The sequence below is a fragment of the Danio rerio genome, chromosome 14 (assembly GCF_052040795.2).
Source record: "Danio rerio strain M-AB ecotype USA chromosome 14, GRCz13ab, whole genome shotgun sequence".
Classification (NCBI taxonomy): Eukaryota; Metazoa; Chordata; class Actinopteri; order Cypriniformes; family Danionidae; genus Danio; species Danio rerio.
Window position 1 is genome coordinate 8,454,125 of NC_141034.1, and position 26,964 is coordinate 8,481,088.

At 37.6% G+C, this 26,964-nt stretch overlaps 1 protein-coding gene across 8 annotated transcripts in view; it reads right to left on the reverse strand.

The window, feature by feature from the left end:
* Positions 1 to 26,964, reverse strand: part of ppp3cb (protein phosphatase 3, catalytic subunit, beta isozyme) — a 103,381-nt gene that overhangs the window by 44,687 nt on the left and 31,730 nt on the right.

Sequence of the window (26,964 nt, forward strand, 5' to 3'; positions counted from 1 at the left end):
GGCTAATCTCATTGATTACCGACTGCAGCTGTGCTTCATGTTGAACGCACCTATTGCCGACGCGAAATAAACAAGTGGTGGCATTTAAAGGCGTGAGACACAAAGCACATGATCTCTTATAACAAAATCACGACTTATTTTATGCGCATACTGGAATTTGGTCACACTTTACAATAAGGTTCATTAGTTAATGTTAAGTAATGCATTTACTAACATAAACACTGAACAATACATTTACTACAGTATTTATTCATGTTAATAAACGTTAGTTAATGAAAATACAGTTGTTCATTTTTAGTTCGTTAACTCATGGTGCATTAACTAATATTAACAAGCATGGACTTGAATGTTAATAATGCATTGGTAAATATTCAAATATGATTAACAAATGCTGTACATGTGTTGTTCATGATTAGTTCATGTTAGTAAATGCATTAACCAATGAACCTTATCTTTCATTGTAGTTTATGTGCATTTTTTCTTATATGAAAAAAGTTGATCCTATTTAGTTATGTTTTTTATGTGCATTTCCAAAGTGTGCGCGCATCTTGATCAATCGTTTTTATGCGCATATCCAAAATGCGCATTACAGTTTTTCTCAGTCGCTTTGGTGCATTTCTCACAACACTATTTACATTTGCACAACAGGTAATGCATTTCTCAAAACAATTAGTCATTTGTGCACATCCTAGTAGCAGTTTCTCATTCTTTTCAACAAATTGCGAATGCTTTTGGACAAGCATCAATTGCTTTCATACAACTCTCTGCTATTTATAACATCATCATCTCCTTATGTCATGTCAGTCAAAATTAACTAAACTTGTAAATGCTGATTAGTCATTCCATATAAAACTATTAGTCCTCATTTCATTACTTGATTCATTACATACAAAAATGTTGAACTAGCTGTCGAAATCTGTCTAGCAAATTTTATTAAAAAAAATTTAATCTTTATATTTTCGTGAAAATGTCTTAAAAATTTAACAATTTGATGAATGATTTACAGACCTATGTGTGTTGTAGGTTCAGTTCCAATATGTTCTGCAATATTGTTTACAGTTGTGCACAGCTCTACCGAAAGGAAGTTTGTGTTGGTTGTAAATAAGGGTGTATTTATTCTTTTGCACAATGCTGTAAATAAATTAGAATTGCAACGAGCAAATGCAGTAAAAATGTGAAACATACATATTCAGTGTCTTGTACTCAGATAGCTCACTAAATGCAGTGATGTCTAACTTTACTGCAAATGGCTGTGCAAATAGTATAGTGCTGTCTTGAGCATTTTCAGGAAGTGTTTCCAAAATCAGACTTTTTTTTTGCATTAAATAAATGTACAGAGTAAACTGTTATAATGAAAACATGACAAAGCTATCTGACTATCGTGTTCATAAACAATGGCGTCAGGATTTTTCATTTTGATGACACTGACACTTTGATTGACATGAATACTTGCTTTGAAGGAATGAACTATCCATTTTGAGCATGTGACACGCTTTTGCAGGTTATCAGCTAGGTTTTGCAGTTTGCACTAATTGTTTTTAGAAATGCATTAACTGTTTTGCAAATGTAAATAGTGTTGTGAGAAACGCACCAAAGCGTCTGAGAAAAACTGTAAGCATTTTCAGGAATTGTCACCAACAGTTGACTTTTTTTGCATTGAAAAAATGTATGAGTAAACTGTCATAAGGAAAACATGACAAAGCCATTTGACTATCTTGTTCATAAACAATGGTGTCAGGACTTTTCATTTTGATGATACTGACAGTTTGATTGACATGAATACTTGCTTTTGAGGAATGAACTATCCATTTTGAGCATGTGACGCGCTTTTGCAGGTTATCAGCTAGGTTTTGCAGTTTGCACTAATTGTTTTGAGAAATGCATTAACTGTTGTGCAAAAATGCACTAGTGTTGTGAGAAACGCACCAAAGCGACTGAGAAAAACTGTAAAATAGTTGGATGGAAGCATAGCTAATGGTTACAGGTTTCCAACATTTTTCAAAATATCTTCTTTTTTGTTCAACTTCAGAAAGAAACTCATAAAGGTTGGAATCACGTGATGTTGAGTAATTAGTATTTTTTTTGATAAACTGTCCCTTTAATAGGGTCTGACAAATAATCAAAATAAAACAAAAACAATCCTAGATATATTAAAATTTAGGATGAAATAGGATCAAACAAATGGGACAAAATAAACACAAAAAGAATGAGAGAGAAGACAAAAAAGTCTGTAAAAAGGTGAAAAGAGAGCAAAACTGTGGCAAAGTGTTACCGGGCAACAGCAGCCAGAGGTTGGCAAGCCACCAGTGAAGCGCATCACACACACAAACACACACACACACACACTGAGTCATAGCAGCCCACATGCTAACCCATTTCTACATCCAAAAAATGTGTTTTCAAAAACTACTTTTTCAGCCTGCATCGAAGCGGCAGAGCTGTGCAGACGTGCCGCAGCAGCCAAAACAATAACTGTGAAGATGAATTCAATCAGAATACATTTCAATGGCTGCTTACAGTAAGTATGTAGCCACTTCTATGGTGCAGAACTGCAGATCATACACACGTTTTACTGCTCAGAAGCTGCTCAGTAGTAGACTAAATAGAGTTGTTAATGTCAGCATGAAATAAAAATGTACTCTTCTTATTTGTTTATGTATCAGTGCTTGTTATTAACGATGTATCTGTGCACTTCATTATTTCATAGAAAATTCATTTGCCCTCATAATTGTTTAATCAAACAGCCTAATCTCCCCATCACCCTTAAAAAGACTTTTATTCACTTTTGGTCACATGGTCTCGATTTAGGGCGGAGCTATCAGGGCATGTCTCGTTTCTGCTTTCGTCAATTTGTCAATCTTCTCCCATTTTCAATAATGCGACAATCATGGGTCTATAACAAGATATTCACCAATAGCAAATCCACCATTCAATTCCAGACAGCTAGACTTACATTTTTTAATATTCAAGATGCTGTTTGTTCTTACAACTAATGCCGAGTTCAGACCGCATGATTTTCAAAGTAGTCACGGATGTTTTCAGTCTGCATGATTATCTGGGTTAGCGTTCTGTCTGTGCTGTGTTTACACTGTAGGTTGAATCGGGGACAGGAGAGTTCACACTGCATGACTTTAAAATAGGAAGAATCACAGACAACTTTGTCCAAACTACATCTCACAACCAAACAAACGCGAGAAGTGACATGTAAAGAACGCGAGGTCACGTAGTATATCTTTCGTTATTAACTACATAATGGAAAAAGAAGGCTTTAGCTTTAGCAAGTTTATCAAGAAATAACAAGGTTTATTTTTTTAAACAACTAAAAGATCTCAGAAGCATCTCTTTGGAAGGGAATCCAGGCCAAAATAATTAAAAAAAAACTTGCGAGGAAATAATCTTAACTTAACTGTTCAAATAAAAAGTACCCCAAATAAAATTACAGCAAACTTCCCTTTCTCCCTCGCTGTCACAAACCAAGAGAAAATGGTTTTAAAGTAAATGGCGATTCCCAACCTACAGCTTCGATTTAAATAAAAAATATATAGTTTTAATAAGTGAAAACAAAACACACAGGCTCCGATCTAATACGGTGAGCAGTTTAAAAAAGAAATAAATTGTCAGCTAACAAAGTCAGTTAATCACACCACTAATTCAACAAACGATTTAGGGCATGAGATAGGAGACACTCGGAACAACAGCAGCGGCGGCGGCAATGACAATGGAGATTTGTGACCTGCACTGAGCAGAAAGATCCATCCTTTGTTCCTCTCCTCCAGCTTATACACGCTTCCACTCGCAACACAGCTGAACCGCAATCGCAGCTCTAGAGAAAGAGAGAGACCTGCGCATGCTCCACAGCGCGCAACACAACATTAGCTCCAGTTGCATTAACAAAATACCAATCTGTATATATATAATATTTATATATATATATATATATATATATATATATATATATATATATATATATATATATATATATATATATATATATATATATATATAAATAAATGAACAAATAATTATTACGTTCTGTAACGTAATAGCATACACTATGTACAGTTGCCTTGAACCGGGCCAAAGCACAATTGACCCCCCCAGGGTCAGGTTTGCTGAAGGTGCAGCTGTCGTGCAGTGAGGGGTTTGCGTCTTTAATAATCTACGGCAGTTTCTGTTCATTGAACAGTAAGAATGATTAATAAATCCATACCAAACAGTCCCTATAAAGTCACGTCTCTCGTCTTCAGTTTCGGGCTCAGGCGTGCTTTGCACTCACACTATAATCGTACCACGCTAAAGCCCAAGTGAACCACGCTCTGGCACACCTCTTCCAACTGAGCCAGGGCTGGCCAAATGAACCGTGCTTGAGCCTGATTCAGAGCACTCACACTTCTCAAACGATCCAGGAAACGGACCTGGGCACAGTTCAGATAGCACAGTGTTAGATAGCCCTCAGAAACTTGTGGTGCTCACCTGGCTTTTGAAGAGAATTATCAATTTCTCCTCAACTTTTTTTTACTTTTCAACCTGATTGTGATATTGATCAGACGACACATCAAACAGACACAGTGCTCTTGCCAAATTTACACTAGTTTTTCTTCCATTTCTTGGGTCCAATTAATCTGAAACTGAGCGCTTTTAAGTTCTCCCCCAGCCTCCCGCTGGCCAGCAGGTACCCATACTAGTGAATGCTGCTCTCTCATTGGCTGTAGGTGATTGCAGATGTTATTTTCAATCAGAAAACATTTCACACGGCATGATTTGAATCGCCGACAGCTTCAGATATTTAGCACGCCAAATATCTCACGGGTGTCAGTGACTCATCGGCGATTCTCTCATATCGCGTCCTTGATAGTTCATACTGTGTGATTTTCACTGACGTGAACGAGCACCGATTTGCTTGTGATTTCAAAATCAGGGCTAAAATCATGCAGTTTGAACTCGACATAAGTGATAAAAGATTATAGCAACTTAAACAACAGTTCTGTCTGGTTCTCGAATCTGATTGGCTGATAGCCGTGTGATATTCTGTATATCAGAACTCGTACAGCCTCCTCACCCTTCTTCTCCGCCCACATAGAGTAACAGCAGATCAATAACCTCACTACATTTTAACAAATATTGCAGCTGTTGGACAACGTAATGTACTTTTGAGGCTTTTTTAGGTGAGAATGTATTTGTTTAGATTGCAACTCTGCAGTGTCTTTATAAGGATAGTGGCTATTTTAAATATTTATAATTTCTGAAATACAGCGCATCGACAGTCATAAGCCTGTCATTGAGTAGAGCAAAGACGCTTGCATTGTCCATCCAAAAGATGGTGACAGAGAGCGCATAATACGCCCTTATACAGTAGGAGAAAAACTCAATAATGCACGTATTTAGCGTTTTTCCTTGCCGTAAACACAACAATAATCTGGTAGTGTTTGCTTTGCCTTTTTCGGAGGAAATAATTGTGATATCCTGATTGCAACAGAGAAATACTGGGAAATCTCAGTGGACTGATGACATTTCATGCCGATCAGCCTTAAAATCTTAAAATGTGAGCAAAATCAGCAATTTTTATCATCACTTTAGATATCACGCTAGATAATCACTCAAACACTAGCTCTAAAGTAACGTTTGTGAAGTAGCAATGGTTTGGTCAATGGTCAAGCTGCAGATGTGAATGAATGGTGGAAGAAAGTAGCTCCTCAAACAACGGGTTTTTAAAACTCTCTATGCTTGATTTTCTTTTTTTACACACAATTATGCGTCAATATCATACTCGTAGCAGTGCGATATGGCTGTATATCCTCACTTGTGAGACATTAAGGTACTCGGCCTGCGCACACCTAGAATAAACTTTTGATTTGAGTATAAACTACAATGGAAATAAATTAGCCAAATAAATTCCAGCATCTGCATCAAAAAAGTCATGTGATTTGGTTTTAACATATTATGACATATAAAAACTTGGGACAGCATTTATGGATAAATGTACTTTGTGATATTAGGGGCCAGTTTATTAGAAAGTGATGATTTCATTTTCTTTGACTCATTGTTGATGGAAACAGTGCTTTATTCGCATTTCAAGAGTTCCCACTTAGATATGCTTATCAATAGCAGGTTTGGCATGCTGTCCTGGGAGAGAACCCTGAGCTCGGAGATACTTCAGCCCAAGGCTGCCGCCTGGTCAATAAGCACATAAGGGGATCCGAGATCAGGTTGGCCTTGAGAGCTCCTCTTAGAAAAGGGAGGAAAAGGAGGAGATGGGGTGGAAGGGGGGATTCTTCCAAAACAAAGATAGAGCAGTAGGGAAAAATGATCAATTTATTGTAAGCTTGGATTCTTCTGATTGTATTATTACTGATTACAGATGAGCAGCCAGTCATGGCTCAATCATATCACATGCTCCTCTCAAAATTAGTTTATGAAACTTCTCTTGTTTTAAGCAATATTCCAGCTTTGCACTTAACATCTTTGAGTGGAAACATAACTCCAGTCAACAAAGTCAACAATGAAAAATTGCTGACAATTAGTTTTGTTGTCCATCTGTTGTAAGAACCTGCAGTAACGCTTATAAGCAGTGGGGGCGCTGTGGCACAATAGTGTGAGCCAACAGAAAAAGACAATGCTGTCATATGCAGGGCTGCCAACTCTCATCCATACAGACTCGAGCAACTGACACTGTTTTCACACCACACATCCATTTTCTCACAGTGAATGATATGTCGCAGAGCAAAGATGGCACCGGCACAAGATAGAGCAGCTACTTTTGATATCAAAGTCTTAGCTTCTAGATTCAGTTAGCTATATTGCAAATATAACATGCTTTGTGATAATGGAGACGAAATGCAGAGTGCAGACATAAGATATGCAAATGATAGACCATTAGTGATTACTACATTATAGTACCTACAGTAGGGCTAAAACAATAACGCCACAGACAATAGTGAGTTGCTAATAGCAACATGCTTTCTGAATGAGTCTTGTAAGATTTAAAAATATTGTGCTGGCAACCATTCACCCAATCAGCACACACTTACATCAGTGGAAGTTCCTATTGTGTGTACTAAGAAGTAAATTCTAACAAGGTACATGCAGAAGGACTCGAATTGAAGATGCAGACTTGTCGCGCACAATCACAATGTAACGAGTAACCATAAGCATCCGTTTAAATGTAGTGGAGTAAAGAGTACATATATTCAATCAAAAATGTAGTCAAGTAGAGAGTAAAAGTTGATTATATTATTAATACCAGTACAAGTACAAAGTAGCCAAAAAATACTTTAGTAAAGTAACAAAGTCCATTTACTAAAGTACTTTACACCACTGTCAATCAATGACCACACACTTAGCATGTAGCTACGTTAGCTCTGTATAATATAACACTAGAGAAAAGCATTTTGAAAGAAGTTACACTAACCTTTCGATTCTAAATTTACCATAGGTGCATTAAATAAATGACAGAAAACCTGAAGTTGACTAGAAGTTCACTAAAAAAAGATGGATAGGAAGTTTCTACCCTGCAGAAAAATCCAGCTTAATCCAGCCTAAGCTGGTTGACTGGTTTTAGCTGGTCGACCAGGCAGGTTTTAGAGGGGTTTTGGCCACTTCCAGGCTGGTTTCCAGCCATTTCCAGCCTGGTCTTAGCTGGTCAAGCTGGGAGATGATCAGCTAAAACCAGCTTGACCAGCCTAGCCAAGCTGGGAGTCCAGCCAAAACCAGCTATAACCCGCTTAAACCAAGCTGGTTTTAGCTGGATTTGGCTGGTCATTTTCCACCCTGATAAGCTAAGACCAGGTTGGAAATGGCTGGAAACCAGCCTGGAAATGGCCAAAACCCCTCTAAAACCAGGCTGGTCGACCAGCTAAAACCAACCAACCAGCCTAGGCTGGTTTAAGCTGGATTTTTCAGCAGGGTAGTACCTCATTCCTGATGCTTAGATTTTATTCCAGTTAGCTCTTTTTTTTTTTTTTCTTTTTGACTATCCACAGGTCTTGACAAAAGTGTGCAGTCTTTAAAGTCTTGCTCAGTTGACTTTTTTTTCCGACAACATTTTTTTGGTATTCATTCAATCATTCTCTTGTCGGCTTAGTCTCTTTATTAATCAGGGGTCGCCACAGCGAAATGAACCGCCAACTTATCCAACTAGTTTTTTACGCAGCAGATGCCCTTTCAGCCGCAACCCATCTCTGGGAAACATCCACACACACATTCACACACACACTCATACACTACGGACAATTTAGCCAAACCAATTCACCTGTACTGCATGTCTTTGGACTGTGGGGGAAACCGGAGCACCCGGAGGAAACCCACGGAAAGGCAGGGAGAACATGCAAACTCCACACAGAAACGCCAACTGAGCCGAGGTTCGAACCAGCGACCTTCTTGTTGTGAAGCGACAGCACTACCTACTGCGCCACTGCCTATTATAATGTTAATTAGCATGTAGATAATCTTTTTTGGGGTAAATTTGTGAGTTGATGCAAGTCAACAGAAGACAGAATTGCAAATAATATGTTTTTTCCTGCAAACCTAGTTATTTTCTTTGTTTTGTTGTATTATTTAATATGGGAATAGCTCAATATTTTATTCACTCATTAGTTTTCTTCAGTTTAGTGTCTGATTATCAGAGGTCATCACAGTGGAAGGAAATGCCAACTATTCCAGCATATGTTTTACGCAGCGTATGCTCATCCAGCCAAAACCCAGCGCTCGGAAACACCCATACACTCTCGCATTCACACACCCATACACTACAGCAGATTTAGTACATCCAATTCACCAATAGTGCATGTCTTTGGACAGTGGAGGAAACCGAAGCACTCAGAAACCCACGTTAACACAGGGAGAACATGCAAACTCCACACAGAAATCCCAACTGGCCCAGCCGGGATTCGAACCAGCAACCTTCTTGCTGTGCTAACCACTAAGCCACCATTTCACCATTGGACAAATACATATGTGGTTAAACAAAAACGAGCATAGTTTGAAACACTGTGTTCTAAAACTCATGAAATAACTAAATCTTTGTTGTTGACCAGGAGAAATACCCACGAAGCAGAAGAGTTTACACTTGTGTCTCTCCATTTATTCTCAGTTTAATCTCCATTCAGTCTAGCTGAAACCCTGGCGCAGTCAAAGAGATCTCAATTGTGATTTTTCTTTCCTGTTGATGACAGAATGGGTGTCCTGAGAATCTGATCAGCCCTGTAAATGATTTGTTCTTGCATGTGCGTACAGTGTGTGTGTGTGCCTTTATTTAGCAGTATGGCTGTATTATTGAAGTGCAGTATGCAGCAGAGATCTCTTACATAACACTGTCTCCTCAGGCAAATGCACTGCGCTCACACACATACACACACACACACTGCCAGCTCCACAAGCATTCACGTGCACGTGATAAACGCACACACGCTCTCGTGAAAAAATGTGACTCGTGCAAAGCCACGCATGTGAACGCGATCGTTTTGTGCAAATTATTTTAAAGGAAGAACAATCCTCGTCTCGATCGTTTCTGCCTGAGAGAAATCAAATAAAATGAAAAGCTAATGTCCTTTTCAGGTTGTATTTCAGTAATATCTTAAACTGTGCTTAGATAAAGTCTGCACATGACGCAGAGCATCGCATTAGTTTCTATAGGTGACCTGATGGATGTTTTTTACCTGCAAATTATCTTTGAATTATTTGAACGATTGAGGCAAATTCCACTAATTGTGGCGAATGTGCTGCATATTCTATGTCATTTGCATCGACTTTGCATGTGATCTAACTGTGTGTGTTTAAAAGGTCTAAAATAGGAATACTTCACATGTCCTAACTCCATTTGTGTTAACGACGACTATGACTTTCAGCATACAGTTAAAGTCAGAATTATTAGCCCTCCTTTGAATTTATTTTTCTTATCTAAATGTTGTTTAACAGGCTAGCTCAGTCGGTAATGCCTAGTTCAGACTGCGTGATTTTAGCCCCGATTTTGGCTCGCCGACAGGTTTTGAGAAATCGCCGACAAATGCCTGAAATCACAGGCAAATCGCTGCTCGTGCAGGTGAGTGACAATCACACAGTATGAACGATCAAAGACGCGATCTGAGAGAATCGCCGATGAGTCGCCGATGCCTGCGAGATATTTGTCTTGCTAAATATCTGGAGCTGTCGGCGATTCAAATCACGCCGTGTGAATTGAGTTTTGAATGAAAATAACATCAGCGATCGCCTACAGCCAATGAGAGAGCAGCTTTCACTTGTGTGTGCGTGTGTGTATACCTGCTGCAGGCCAGCGGGAGGCTGGGGGAGAAGTTAAAAGCGCTCTTTTTCGGTTTATTTGGACCCACGAAATGGAGGAAAAACTAGTGGAGGTTTGACAGGACTCAGGAGCAACCGTGTCTGTTTGACATTTCATACAGAAAGAAATTAGTTTATTATCAATGTTGAGGAGAAATGGCTAATTCCCTTAAAACCCAGGTGAGCAAACATGTACATGTTCAACCCCATTAAAGGCTTCTTTCTCATTATGTAGTTAATAACAAAAGATATATTACATGTTTTTGGCTGTGAGACGTAGTTTGGACGAAGTTGTCGGCGATTCTCCCTATAGTAAAGTCCTGCAATGTGAATGTCCATGTCGCCGAACCATCTTGCAGTGTAAACAAAGCAGCGACGAAACGCTAGCCCAGATAGTCATGCAGTGTGAAAACATCTGTGACACGACTAGTTTGAAAATCATGCAGTCTGAACTCGGCATAAAGCATGAGACTTAATCTCAGGGTTGTGGGTTCGAGCCCAATGTTGGGCGTTTCTGGTATGGGCGACGCAGTGGCACAGCAGGTAGTGCTGTCGCCTCACAGCAAGAAAGTTGCTGGATCACTGGTTCGAGCCTCGGCTGGGTCAGTTGGCGTTTCTGTGTGGAGTTTGCATGTTCTCCCTGCATTCGCGTGGGTTTCCTCTGGGTGCTTTGGGACTAAGCCGAAAAGAAAATGAATGAATGTTTAACAGAGCAAGGAAATTTTCACAGTATGTCTGATAGTGTTTTTTCATCCGGAGAAAGTCTTATTTGTTTTATTTTGGCTAGAATAAAGCAGTTTTTAATTTTTCAAAAGCCATTTTAAGGTCAAAATTATTAGCCCCTTTAACCTATATATTTTTTCTGACTGTCTACAGAACAAACCATCATTATACAATAACTTGCCTAATTACCCTAACCTGCTTAGTTAACCTAATTAACCTAGTTAAGCCTTTAAATGTTGCTTTAAGCTGTATAGAAGTGTCTTGCAAAATATCTAGTCAAATATTATTTACTGTCATCATGACAAAGATAAAATAAATCAGTTATTACAAACGAGTTATTAAAACTATTATGTTTAGAAATGTGTTGAAAAAAAATCTGCTTACCGTTAAACAGAAATTGGGGAAAAAATAAACAAGGGCAAATAATTCAGGGGGGCTAATAATTCTGACTTCAACTGTATCTAAAGTGCTATTCCATTGCATGGTTATGAGCCGTGGTTAATATGTGTAGCCTTTGTTGGATGCAGAAGCTGTTGAACTCCAGTCAAAAAAAAGGCAGTTACGTCACACGCGCAACAGAATCACACTTTCAACAAAAAGGCCAATCTGGGTTGCCAGGTATGTGCAAAGCACTTCATTTGCGGTTCAAATCCAATCCTGTCTCTAATCTTCAACGCTAATTTCACCCTGACACTCCAACCTAACATCACAACCCATGAGACAACTTTTCACCTTGATGAGAAATCTTGTCATGATTTAATCTCACGAGATCTCGTCACACCCCTACTACAGTGCATCCGGAAAGTATTCGTAACGCTTCACTTTTTCCTCATTTTTTTATGTTACAGCCTTATTCCAAAATGAATTCAATCCCTTTATGTCCTCAACATTCTACACACAAAACCCCATCATGACAATGTAAAATATGATTTTTTGAAACTTGCAAATTTGTTAAAAAAAAAAAAAAAACCTGAAAAATTCCATCTAGCATGAGCTCGCGTTTCCGGTCTGATACATTCAATGCATATGAATGGAAGTCTATGGGGTGAAAAGTCTAGTGCAATAAGTTGATATATTGAATATTTGGAATGGAAGTCTATGGGGCGAAAAGTCCAGTGTGGCCGCGGCTTTACTCATATTCCACTACTCTTTCTCTCTATAAACCAAGATTTTTACTTAACCATAAGAGTACCAACATCTGTCAAATCTACCTTATTAAGGAGAAGAGAAGAAGAAAGTATCAGTCTTTGGAGAAGGCTCACTGAATGCTGTTGAGGTCTATTTGACACTGATGAGGAACACATTTGCTCGAGCGCTCATCTGCAAGTTCTTTTCATCAAGGAACTTGGAACAAAGACAAAGTTTATGTGCAACGGATGACTTGCTAATTTCTAAATCTAATGCCAATTTGAACTCGGATGCCAACCTGGAGTCACGAGTGAAATCATAAAGCAATGTTTTCCTTTTTTTCATTTACAACAATGACTGAAAGGAAAGTGTAGGATTTTTGAACCATTTCTGAAACCAAAAGATGTATATATTGTTAAAAAACTCTTGATGTGTGGTAGTTGGCAATTTGCCAAAATTGTCAATTTAAATATATATGTGACCTTGGACCATAAAACCCGACTTATGCTGCGTAGGTATACTTTTGTCAACAAGAGTAAGTACATAGTATAATTTAAAACGATAGATTTCACTGCTTAAAATTATAGATAATTTTTCTTTTATGACAAAAATCTTTCCAATATTAAGTAAAAATCATGTTCCATTAATAAATTTAGCTAGTCTTATACTGTAAACAAATTAAAACTTATTTTTTTGTTAGCAATATGCTTAGAACTATAAATATATTTATTCATTCATTCATTTCCCCTTAGCTTTAACATCAGGGGTCGCCACAGTGGATTGAACCGCCAACTATTCCAGCATATGTTTTAAGCAGCGGATGCCTTACCCAGTAATGGAAAACACCCATACGCTCTCACATTAACACATACAGTACGGCCAATTTATTTAATTCACCTATAGCGCATGCCTCTGGGATGTGAGGGAAACCGGAGCACCTGGAGGAGACCCTGTCCAAACAACCATTGGCAGTTCCTCTGAGTACTTATAATAGCAACAAATACACACATGTACAGTGCGTATATTTGCATATATGAATAAGCACGTACTGTAGAGTGTAGTGTTTCTGAACATAATTACTGTTGTCTTGGACGCAGTCATATAGTGATGGGCCTCTGCCAAACTCTCCTGTCAATAAACACACATGTGCTGCGTCTTTTCCCAGGCGTTTCAAGGTAAATAAACATGGCTGATTATGAGCCACAATGATGAAACGAAACTCCATGAATCATTGATTGGAGAGCCCAACCAACAATGTGAGCTAAATATAAACATGAGTGTTGCAGAGATGCGGCTGAAGACCTAACAGTACCTAACACACATATCTTGTATGTATCTTTAGGAACAGAAAGATAATACATTTAAACTGCACTGAGGTGTTGCAAAGAAATAAAATAAAAAGAAAGAAATACAAACTAAAATCTAACTAAAACTACAACTAAATGTAATATTTTTATCATTTTCATAATGTTCCTCTTTATACAATTTTATTTATTTTATTGAACATATTCAGAACCCTTGTTATATAATGATTTGCCTAATTACCCGAATTTGCCTAGTTAACCTAATTAGCATAGTTAAGTCTTTAAATTGAACTTTAAGCTAAATACTAAGACACCAAGTGATGAAGTGTTTCAGATGTGATTTTGTCCCATTCTTCCTGCAAACAAGTCATAAGGTGGACAATAGTATCGGCTTTTCGTTGTTGCATTTGGCGCTTCACAATGTGCCACACATTCTCTATTGGAGACAGGTCAGGACTACAGATAGGCCCTGGCTTTTGGTCCAGAGTACACGGCATCCATTTCTCCCAAAAAATACCTGAAATACTTATTCAACTGACCACAGTACACATTTCCCCTGTGTGATAGTCCCAGATGCCTCCAAGCTCAGAGAAGCCGACAGCGCTTCTGGACACTGTTAATATAGGGCTTCCTTTTGGCATTGTACGGTTTTAACTGGCATTTGTGGATGATACTACGTATTGTGTTACTTGACAAAGGTTTGCCAAAGTAATCCTGAGCCCATTTGGTGATTTCACTTATAGATGAATGACGATTCTTCTTGTGGGATCGGAGATCATAGTTGTTCAGCTTAGGCTTGCGCCTTAGTCCTTTACGCACTGAAATTTCTCTAGATTCCTTGAATCTTTTAATTCTGTTATGCAATGTAAATGTAAAATACCTAAATGTCTTTCATTCTTTCTTTGAGGAACATTTTTAAACGTTTCAATATCTTTCTCACATATTTGTTGGCAAACTGGCAAAATGACATTATTAATTTGCTATTTAAAAATGTACTAAAGACGTTATAATTCAACATTCAAGAGTTCACACTTGGAAATTGCTTGATAATAATAGCAGGTTTGGCATGCTGTCCCAGAAGAGAACCCTGAGCTAGGAGATATTTGAGCCCAGGGCTCCAGGTCAATGAGCATGTAAGGGGAGTACTATTAGGTTGTTCTCGAGAGCTCCCCCTGGTGGAGGAAAGGGGCAGATCGGGTGGATTGGGGGTTTCTTCGGAAAATGAAGATAAGGGAGTAGTTTTAGACAGGCTACTTCTAGTGTGTTTGGATTAATCTGATTGGCTAACTAATGATTATAGATGAGAGACCAGCTGCGATCATATCACATGCTCCTCTCGAAATTAGTTTGTGAAAATTCACTTATATTCTTGTCTAACATAAAAAACATAAATCAAATAAATTTGTGAATTTAGGTATATTAGTAAAGCTTTGTAAATTACGACAACAAAATACTCTCTTGAGATTTGCTAAAATAATAATATCGATTGTTTACATTTTTTTAAATAAACCGATTTTAAAGATTTACCTAAATTTAATTTGATTATATATTTTTGTTAAAACATTCATAAAAATAGCATTTTTTATATTATAATAACAAAAAAAACATATATATATATATATATATATATATATATATATATATATATATATATATATATATATATATATATATATATATACATTCATTAATTCATTTTCTTTTCGGCTTAACCCCTTTATTTATCCGGGGTCGCCACAGCAGAATGAACCGCCAACTTATCCAGAACGTGTTTCATGCATGTAGCGAATGCCCTTTCAGCCGCAACCCATCTCTGGGAAACATCCATACACACTCATACACTACGGTCAATTTAACCTACCCAATTCACCTGTACCGCATGTCTTTGGGCTGTGGGGGATACCGGAGCACCCAGAGGAAACCCATTCGCCAAACGACAGCTGACCCAGCAACCTTCTTGCTGTGAGGCAACAGCAATACCTACTGCGCCACTGCGTCACCATATATATATATATATATATATATATATATATATATATATATATACATACATATATATATATATATATATATATATATATATATATATATATATATATATATATATATATATATATATATATATACATACATATATATATATATATATATATATATATATACATACATACATATATATATATATATATATATATATATATATATATATATATATATATATATATATACATACATACATACATACATACATATATATATATATATATATATATATATATACATACATATATATATATATATACATACATACATATATATATATATATATATATATATATATATATATATATATATATATATATATATATATATATATATATATATATATATATACATACATATATATATATATATATATATATATATATATATATATATATATATATATATATATATATATAAATAAATGTTGTCCGAACACAAATAAACTAAGTTAACTTAATCATTTTTACAAACTTAAGTGCACTGAAAATCAAATTTCCTTTTTTGTCTCCTCTAAAATCTTAAGAATGGTGCTGCTTTAACTTATTTTATCTAAATAGCTTGAACAAGCAGCAGAAGTCATTTTTTGAGTGTACACCCTCTGCCCATTGTCAACAGCACTGTTGACCTTCCACCTTTGCTATGGAAAAGTTAATATCAGCACTTCATGAATACTCATGCACTGCGTCTTCTTCCTTTCCTCTGTCAAACATCCTTCTCCCCCTTTCACAGCCAGTGTGTAAGGCTCTCCGCATGTGTGTGTTTGTGTTTGTGTGTGTGTGTGTGTTAGTGCAGGTCAGGGCAGGGCAAGCAGCAGCAATGTGAGGTCAGGATAACTGACCCATGTGAGCATGTTCATGTGTGTGTTTGTGTTTGACTGACACACTCCAGCTGCTGAGACAGATGTTGAGACTCCTTCTGCATCCACTAGAGATTCAAAAACAAGCATCGGACTAAACACACACATGTTGGTATTGGTGGTTTATGGGGACTTTCCATAGATGTAATGCATTTTATACAGTAAAAAAAACTTATAATATGGCCAAACCCCATCCTACGCATCCGAAATTAAGAAGACATTTGCAATGTCACGACACAGCAAGAAGGTCACTGGTTCAAGTTCAAACTGGGTCAGTTGCCATTTCTGTGTGGAGTTTGCATGTTCTTCCTGTGTTGACGTGGGTGTCCTCTGGGTGCTCCAGTTTCCCCACAGTCCAAAGACATGCGCTATAGGTGAATTGAATAAACTAAATTGGCTATAGTGTATGTGTGCAAGAGTGAATGTTTCCTACACTGTAAAAATGGCCGTGATTTCAACGGTAAAAAACTGTAAAATGCTACAGTACAAATCCGTAACCTGGTTAACAGTTTGTTTCCTTAAATTATACGGCGAATAACCGTAAATTCACTTTCCCAGAATTCCCTGCATGGCACATCACTTTTTATGCATTTTGTTGACATTAATATGAATCTTTTTAGTTGTTTCCCCATCAGTTATGTACATTAGAGATTTATGTTACATCTAATGTTGATAAACAATGTTTATTTCAGGACTTTAATTTTATGCGTGCTACCACACTGGTGTTTAGTAGCTGTGTGAATGACACTGAGCACCTTCTATATGCTGATACTCATTTCTGTTTGTGGGAAAAGTTGATTGTGATGAGCATTGGCTCATTATGTAACTTCCTCATCACCTCCTGCATATGGATGTGCTAACGTGGTTAACTGTGTAACAAAAGATGTGTAGATGTTGGTCATTAAAAATACGGACATATTACCTCTATAAATTAATAAAATACGGTAGTTTGCCGCAAAATTGAGAAATTACTTTTACGGTTTGTAACGTGTTTTTTTACAGTAAAGTACTGGCAACCACAGCTGCCATCTTTTTTACCGTAAATTTTTAGGATTTATTTTTTTACATTACTGAGTGGCAGCTGGAAGGGCATCCACTGTGTAAAATGAATGCTGGATAAGTTAGTGGTTCATTCCACTGTGGTGACCCCTGATGAATAAAAGGACTAAAGGCTGATTTATACTTCTGCGTCAAGCGCATGCGTATGCTATGGCACAGCCTACGCGTCGACACATAGCCCCTATCCGTGGCTGTCAGCGTCGATGACACTCACCTCTTAAAAAATGTAATGTGTACGCGTAGCGCAAGCTCTGTGATTGGTCGGCTTGGTAGCGCTGATGAGTGGCGACGAAGGTGAGAGCTGCACAAGCGTGATGCTGCGGGTGTTTACAAGTGCGGAGTCCTGTGAAGGAACTCCGGATGAAGAGTGCTGTTTTGTGTTTACCGTTTGGTTAATGTTGTTGCACGTCCGCCGGTTCCCAGCTCAAAATGAGTGAATTTGAGCCACTTGTACATTTATGAAGCAAACAAGTACATTTATCAGAAAAAACAAAACACCAGCAAAGAAACTCGACACAGAAAACATAAACAACTACTGCCAGCTAGCATTTCGGAAGTGTATTGCAGAGCAACAAAAACAGCGCGCAGAAGTATAAATGCACGGCTACGCACAAGGCTTGCGCCGTGGGTCATGCCGATCACTTGACGCAGAAGTATAAACCAGGCTTAAGCGAAGAAAAATGAATAAATGTATAACATATTCTCATGTACACAAAGAGAAAAGTATATACTGCTGAACAAAGCAGATGTACAGTGTGTGTGTTTATGTTTGAGAGTAATAAGAATTTTTATATATATATATATATATATATATATATATATATATATATATATATATATATATATATATATTCAATTCAACTTTATTTGTATAGTGCTTTTACAATGTAAAGATGTGCAGCTCTATGGATCCCGAACCATGCAAGCCAGTGGCGAGGAAAAAACTTTCGTCCAATTCGTCACCTTGGAATTATAAGGCTCTATCTGCGTTCTGAATGATTTTGAGATATTGAGGTTCAAAGTTTTTGCATTCCATAGCAAACAGTATGTGTGTATTTTTATAAATAAAAAGTCTGAAAATGTAAACAACTTGTAAAAATACATTAAATAATGTAAGTAAGTTGTCAACAACTCAATTTTGACAAAAATGTCAGATAGAAGCTTATAATTCTAAGATGACGAACTGGCAAAAGTGAAGAATTAAAATAAATAAATAAATAAATAAATAAACAAATAAAAATTTATATAAGAAGTCTGAGTGTAAATAAATCTGATTGTATTCAGATGTTTGACCTCTGACATATTTCGGATATAAGTGTAACTTTTTTCTTTTCTTTTTCAGCTTAGTCGCTTTATTAATCTGGGATTGCCACAGCGGAATGAACTGCCAACTTATCCAGCATAAGTTTTACGCAGCCTTTCCAGCTGCAACCCATCACTGGAAAACATCCACAAACACACACACACACACACACACACACACACACACACACACACACACACACACAACGGACGATTTAGTTTACCCAGTGCACCTACAGCGATTGTCTTTGGACTTCTGGGGGACACCAAAGCACCTGTAGGAAACCCACGCAATCACAGGGAGAACATCCAAACTCCACACAGAAATGCCAACTGACCCAGCTGGTCAAAAACTAATCTATATGAGCACTGTGAACTTACTCCATTTAAGTTGAATGAGGAATTTATTTAACTTATACCTTCAACACTAAGTTCAAAAAGCAGAACTACCTTTCAGTCAATTTTGAGTTAACTACACTCATTTCATTCAATAAAGCTGACTGTTGAGTTTTGCAGTGTACACATTATTACTGGTTTTATTCCAAATAATCGCAGCCTTGAGCAGATTTGAGGATGTGTTAAAAAAAAGGATAATAATGATTCTTCCAACCTCTTACATTGTCAACTCCTAAACTGATTTTAAATATTTATTTTGGGTCCCTCTATGCAAGTTTAACTTGTTAGTATAGATCTCAATGTGCTGAATTAACATGTCAGTCATTGATTCAGAGGAATGTGACAGTATATCGAATCACCAGAGAACACACAGGCTTACAAAGATCCTATGAGGGAATTTTCTGGTTGGTCAAAAAGCTTAGTGACTGCCTAAAATCTCATAACCAAGACTGAATAAGAATATTTCATCATATCCTAAAACAAACAGTTGATAAAAATTAAACTCTCTCATAATTTGCAGTGTTCCAAAATGACTTAATTTCACAACATAGTGCCACTGAAAATACAGGCTTTTCACACTAATGATGATGAATACTTGAGTTCCACAAAAGAGAAAAATGTGATGTAAAATGAAGGTAAAACTGTGTGTGCAGTGAACTTTTTTCCTATGTTTGTATTTGAATGCACTGTTGGTCTGGTTTAGGGAAGGGCTTAGGTCAGTGGGTTGCTAGGTGATCAAGCCCCGCCTTCTCAAGGGTTTGTACAAGAAGGACTTGTATTCATTCAAGGTATAACCAACCTAGGCTCATTCTGAAAACGTACCAATATTTAAAATTCTGGAGAGCGCTAGATGTGTCCCAGAAGGTATTTTTTTGCAGTTTTTGTTTTTACAAATCCACCAGAGGCTGCTGTGCACGCTTTTTCAGTCCTCAAAGTTCTCTCACAAGTGCCATTCATGCCTGCTCTTCTCGTGTAAATCCTCCAGGGGCCGCTGTCGACTGACAGACTGACAGACCGATCGACTGATCCACCCTCCTCCTTCCCTAAACCCAACCAATAGTGCTTTTAAAAGCACCGATTGACCAGCGCCAACCCACTTTCCAAAACCTAACCGACAGTTTTAAAAAGCACTCCAGAAAAAGAAAAGCCCACGCCTGATATTTTACCACATTTTCAGATTTTACCACCTTCTCACCCTGTTATTTATTAGTTTATATTATTTTTTGGCTTCTGTTTTTGTCTTACCCACTTTCTCAAACCGTTCTTCACCGGACTCCAACCCCATTATCGTGGTCAACAGTCCTCTCTGCATCTCATGTCTGCCGATGTACATGACGAGCTATTGGACAAACTGGTAACAGCAGGAAAGTCATCCATATGGAGGTAAGCAGTCAGCTGGTAAGCGCGAAAAGAAACACAGTAATACCGCCCCGTAGTGTTCTTGATAACGACGAAATGCAGCCATACGTACCTCTGGCTACATAATTCGCGACCTCCAGAAACGTATATAGGGCTACATTTTTTAGAATAAGCCTGTGTTTGGTGTATCAAAGCTGTGTTTGATTGCAGAGGCTGCATCCTCCGAAGGATGCAGACTTTACAGGTGAGCCCTTCTAAGTCCACACAAACAAAATCGAGCGTTTTAAAATGATACAATCTATCCTACAGAGAAAGCTCTTGTCACCAAGCAAACATAACAGCTGCGTTAATAAGGTATTAAATTCGTAATTTTAAAAACAATTTTTCAAAGTGATTTTAAAACTTAATTTAAGCAATCTGAAGACAAAACAGGGTTTACAAAACCTGGAAATATATTTCCTTTAGACTGCTAAGTAAAATAAACTCAACACATACATTTAATCTGGAGTTTTCTTTTAAAAACACCCTGCTGTTATTAGCGCAATGAATCTTGGGATGTTCAAGGCCACAAAGGATCCACTGGTTGTATCCTTTATTACCTGGGAAACGAAGGACACATTTTGAGGCTGCATTTAAAGAAACAAATGTGACAGCCTTCGTCAAACCGCAATGACGCAGCACCCTTCGAATGCATTCTTCGGAGGATACAGCCTCTGAAATGAGACACAGCTAAAATGTACCCTAAATAGCATTTTTCAAATTAGTAAAAATGTAAACAGTGCCCTCTAGAGGACCTGGCATCTGAAACGTGCAATTTTACATTTTGCCAAAATGTAGTCTGAGGCACATATATCAAATAAGCCTCGAACACAAGGAAAAAAAAGACTACTTTTAAAATAAAAATGAGTGGGGCTTGGATCTAATATATCTTCTTTTGTGGTCTGCAAATATAAGAAAGTACTTTATAGACTCAAGTCAAACGTAATGTATGAATTTCACTGCAATACAAAATTGGGCTGAAGTATAAATCCAAAGTTCATCATTTTTACTATAGACATGTTCCACAAATGTTTCCTTGGGTAATTTATATTTTGGGTTTATTCAAATTTTACTATATTGGGATTATAATTATTTATTGGGTTGATAATATGGGGAAAAGTACCGACATGCTGGGTTCCTCACAATTCCTTCATTTTGTCTCAACACAAATCAATTAGGTTAACTTAATATATATATATATATATATATATATATATATATATATATATATATATATATATATATATGTATTACAAATTTAAGTGGATTGAACATAGAACAATTAAGTTGTCCCAAAAAAGCCCTCAAGGATTGTGTTGATTCGGCTCATTTTAATTAAGTAGTTTGGACAAACAGCAATATATATATATATATATATATATATATATATATATATATATATATATATATATATATATATATATATATATATATATATATATTTTTTTTTTTTTTTTTTAATGAGTGATAAAAAGCCACTAGTGATATCATAGAAAAAGCTGTTTATTTGGCTCTCCAAAAAACTATTGAGGCAACATTTCCGAAAGTGGAAACCAGCAAATCATGCAAACAAAAAAATGAAGTGAATTGAACCTGTGATGGACACATGCCGTCACAATCACATGTTTACATATCATGTGGAGAGCAGGTGTGCTTTTGTCAATGTTTGAATGCATTCGACCACATGCAGGAGCATTTGTACTATGAAAGCTATCCGGTCTAATGTGTTTGTGTCTAGCTCTGCAAAGGTTCAAAAGAGGGCAAGCTCAAAACAGTTTAGACCCAGTTTAATTTAGCAGCATTCGCTTGTGACTGGGTCAATGAAAACGCATTTAAATACAACGCAGACTCATTGGAAAAACAATCCTCATTGCTGCAAAAATGGCATTTTGTTGCACATTTCAGATCACAAATCCACAAGAGGGCGCTGTCTACATCTTTGTGAATCTGAAATACGTTACTTAGGGTGTACATCCTTTTGTATATGTCCATGACAGGCTTGTCAAACAGATCTCCTGGACCAGGGGGTTCCAAAACTTTTTTAGTCCACAATCCCAAAAATAACAATGCCAATTACTTGCAATATTAAGTACATTACGTGATGTATTAATGACAATATTGGACCTATTAGAAATACGGAAGCAATATATTATGATAAGCATGTGAAGATACATCATATAACATAATATAAGGATATTCTGGACAAAGCCACAATGAGTGCCTCCTCCGCCATGATATAATTGTATGTAAAAAAAAAGTTGTCATGCCAACTTTCTACTCAACAGAAGCTTAAGCTGCAACGAGAACCTCGCCTCTGAGCTCTTCTGATTGGTCCACTAAAGTTGAACTTGATACAGCATCTAAAAAACATGGCACTCATGTATGCATCGCTTCGAAAGACACGAGACATAAAGGTAAAAGTCAAACAAATCCATCCAGCACGTGTTTACATTAAAAAACTATAGAAAAGTAGCGCATTGGAGATTAAAAACGTATTCTGTGTGAACGGCCCCTAACTACCATTATTTGTATAGTAATTTATTTATTTAACTAATCTCGCATAATGACATGGGTGGACACAATGTTTGGAGCACAGCAAGTCCATTCTTGGTTTAATGTTCAGTCATGACCTGTATTTATTTATATTGTATGTGTGTGCGGAAAAGGTGAAAGTTTAATATGGTCGTAACATGGTAAAATTTAACATGCCATAAATTCTGCAAATAAAATATGGAAATCCTTAAATGTTTTTGAAACTATTACTAGGATTATTAATCATAATAGTGTACTTTAATTTTAAGAAATCACACCCTTCTCGCTGTCATGCAACACCCACTTAGGAAGCCATTGACCTAGATCAGCAAACCACTGAGTTAAACCCTTCCCTAAGCCCAACCAAGTATTTTCAAAAGCTAACATAAATGTAAAGTGCAGCTTTACAAATTCCCTCCGTCAAACCTTAACCATCATGGCTTACCAATCATCCCCATCCACTAAACTGGCTGTCTCTCCACTCCACCTATAGCTGGTGTGTAGTTAGGGCACTGGCGCCATTGTCTTGTGCCTGCCATCGCATCATTCAAGTGGATGCTACACACTGAAGGTGGTGTGGAGAGACCCCCCTCATGATTGTGAAGCGCTTTGGGTGTATGGCCATACACGACAGATGCGCTGTATAAATACACACATTACATGACATAGTTTACCTTGATTTTACATTGCTTCTATTTCTTTTGTGAATCCCTGCTTCACAGGAATCAAACCAGAGTACTTAGAAGTACAACACTGTACAAGGTGAGCTACTGAGCAAACTGACCAAACCAGAAAAGTTCTCCATATGGATTAAAAAACATAAAAATGTTTAGTTGTTTTGTAGTATTTAATGGTTTAGTGCGAAGAACTGCACATAAAGAATCCTGTATTCATCGATATGTCCTTGTAAATGTCATTAGTGTGAAAAAGAGCAAACGTTGTTGGCCAAAAACAGCCTCGTTCTTTTTACCAAGAAACTGCAGTTTAACATATGTTGAAGTTTGTGTTTTTACAAAAATGTAGGCTGAAACACGTATTTCCAAAGAGCCTGTGTTGTCCAAATCAGTGTTTCCCAACCCTGTTCCTGAATGCACACCAGCAGCAACCTCTTCCTAATCAAACACAGCTGAATCAACTCATTTGGACATCAGAAGAGACTCATTCATTAATGTTCCTTCAGCTTAGTCTTTTTGTTTATCATGGGTTGCCACAGCAGAATGAACCGCCAACTTACTCAGCATATGTTTTACGCAGCAGAGTGGATGCCCTTCCATCCGCAACCCAGTACTGGGAAACACCCATACACTCTCACATTCACACACACTCACACACATATGCTATGGCCAATTTAGGTTATTCAATTCACCTATACCTGCATGTCTCTGGACTGTGGAGGAAAGCACCGGGAGGAATTCCACGTGAACATGAGGAGAACATGCAAACCCAAAAACGCCTACGGACCCAGCTGGAGCTTGAACCAGCAACCTTCTTGCTGTGAGGTGACAGTGCTAACCACTAAGCCACCGCACTGTCCAGAAAAGACTCAAAAACTAAAAATGAATAGTTCAGATATAGAAGACATTCATACCAAAAAATAAACTTAAATAATCAACTTTGGTCCAATCATAATGTGCAGCAGTTACAATCTCCTAATCTCCCAGTTATTTTTTATCAACTCCATCTATGTCCTGCTGCCCCCAGTAGCAGACCTCACCTTGACTCCATCCTGTAAAATACGCTCCACTCAGAGTAACACTTACAAACACGCGGCCGTCCCTCCCTCCCTCACGCGTTCACAGCCGATCAAGAGGATTGTTCTGCGGATCCGTTGAGCCCGCTGGAGCCCCACCAGTGGTAACACAGATAATGGCCTAGAATCATACTTTGGGAAAGTAGGCCGCTGACAGGCTCGTGCTTGTTCCCGGACCCCAGAGGTACGAGGGGAGGGACTCATTCAGGTCACAGCTGTGCTAGAGCCTCTCTCGCTCTTTCTCTCTCTCTCCCTCTTTCCTTACCGACCGCTCACTCCTGCCCTCGCCCTGTCCTGACCCCCACAAATGGGAAGACACTATGGAGGTTTGCCTCCTGCTGTGTTGTAGAAACCACTGGCACACTAGCGAAGGGTGTAACCTCCGCACTAGGAGAAACACCAGGAGTGCTCCAACTCAAAGCAAACTCAGTCACAGACATTGTTTTAGGTCAAACTATACCTATGTTAACATGGACCCCTTTAATTAGAAAGCAATAATTTAGTTTGATTAACAGTGAGTACATTTACATGGACACCAATACTGTGATTTTAATATGATTAAGACAACACTGCAATTAAGTCTACGGTGTAAACAGCAATTCTTGATTACCTTAATTCGATTAAAGTCTAAAGAAATCGAATTAAGACATGTGGAGTATGCCGATTTTAGTGGGACTATTGAAGTGCAGTACAGACATGTAACAAAGCAATCAAACTATTACCGCCATGTAGAACTTTTTGATGCATCTTGTGACAGGATAGTCTATACACACACGGCTGTTTGACACTATTCTCTGCACCTGACTGCAGTCAGTAAATGACCACAGACACCTGTATTGCAAAATGCAGAAGTTTTTTCTTTCTATTCGACATGCAGTATCAAATTCCATTAAAACAACCACCAGTTCCACCAGTCCTTCATACTAGCATCCAATATCTCAGTTTGTCACGGGAGCATGAATGAAATGTTCCAGAATGAAAGTGAAACTGCTGAACTGTAGTTAAAGTCGAAAAATTAAAAACGAAACATCTAAAACTACATGAAACTTTGGAGGAAACGTTGGATAGTGTGGTAAATGTAGTCAGTGACTATGTCATTTAGTGACTGGGCATGTACATTTCTGATGTAGTGCAGTGTGGTCTGTCCAATAGTTTGTCCATTAATGCCAATCCATTGCATCTATTTTTGGTATCACATGATCTGTTAAAAACAAAAACAGGGTCACACTTTATTTTGATGGTCTGTTTGTTGAATTAAGTTACATTGCATCTACATGCCAACTAATCCTCATTAGAATATAAGTAGACTGTTAGGTTGGGGTTAAAGATTGTGTAAGTTGAGATGTTCTTTAAAAGTTTCTTATAGTCATTTAAATGTCTGTTGAAGGAGCAGTATCAACAGCTATTAAGCAGACAGTCTACTAATACTCAAATGAACAATCAAAATAAAGTATCTTTTTGATGCACATAAAATGTGTGTTCAACTATGTTCAAAAACAACAGTTCACTGTATGCGTCAAATGTCTAGTTCTAGTCGAAATCAATGACAAATGAATTAGCAAAGGTTTACTTTGAATCAAAATAAATCAGCCTAGGCTCATTGAAAATACATGCCTCGGCCTACCTTTCTACACTCTCAGAAATAAAGGTACAAGAGCTGTTACTGGGGCAGTACCTTTTCAAAAGCTACATATTTCTACCTAAAAAGTCCTTAGTGGTACCCCAAAGGTACATATCAGTACCCAAGTGCACCTAAAATGTAACTTTGATGTACCAATATGGACTCTTCAGGTACAACCTTTTAAAAAGGTACTGCCCCAGTGACAGCTCTTGTACCTTTGTTTCTGAGAGTGTAATGTAAAATATCTTGCTCCGGGTATGTTACAATAAGATGAAAGTTTAGATGAAATTTCAGATGGTAAATCCACTAGAGGGCGCTGTCTACATTTTTGTGAATCTGAAGCAATAATATAAGAACATCCTGGGATTTTTAATGACCACAGAGAGTCGGGACCTTAGTTTAACATCTCAAACAAAAGACAGCTCTCACTGAGCAGTATAGAGTCCCCTTCACTATACTGGGGCATTAGGACCCACACAGATCGCAGGTTGAGCAACCCCTGCTGGTCTCACGAACACCACTTCCATCCGCAACCTAGCTTTCCCATGTGTTCTCCATCCAACAGTTAACATCTTAA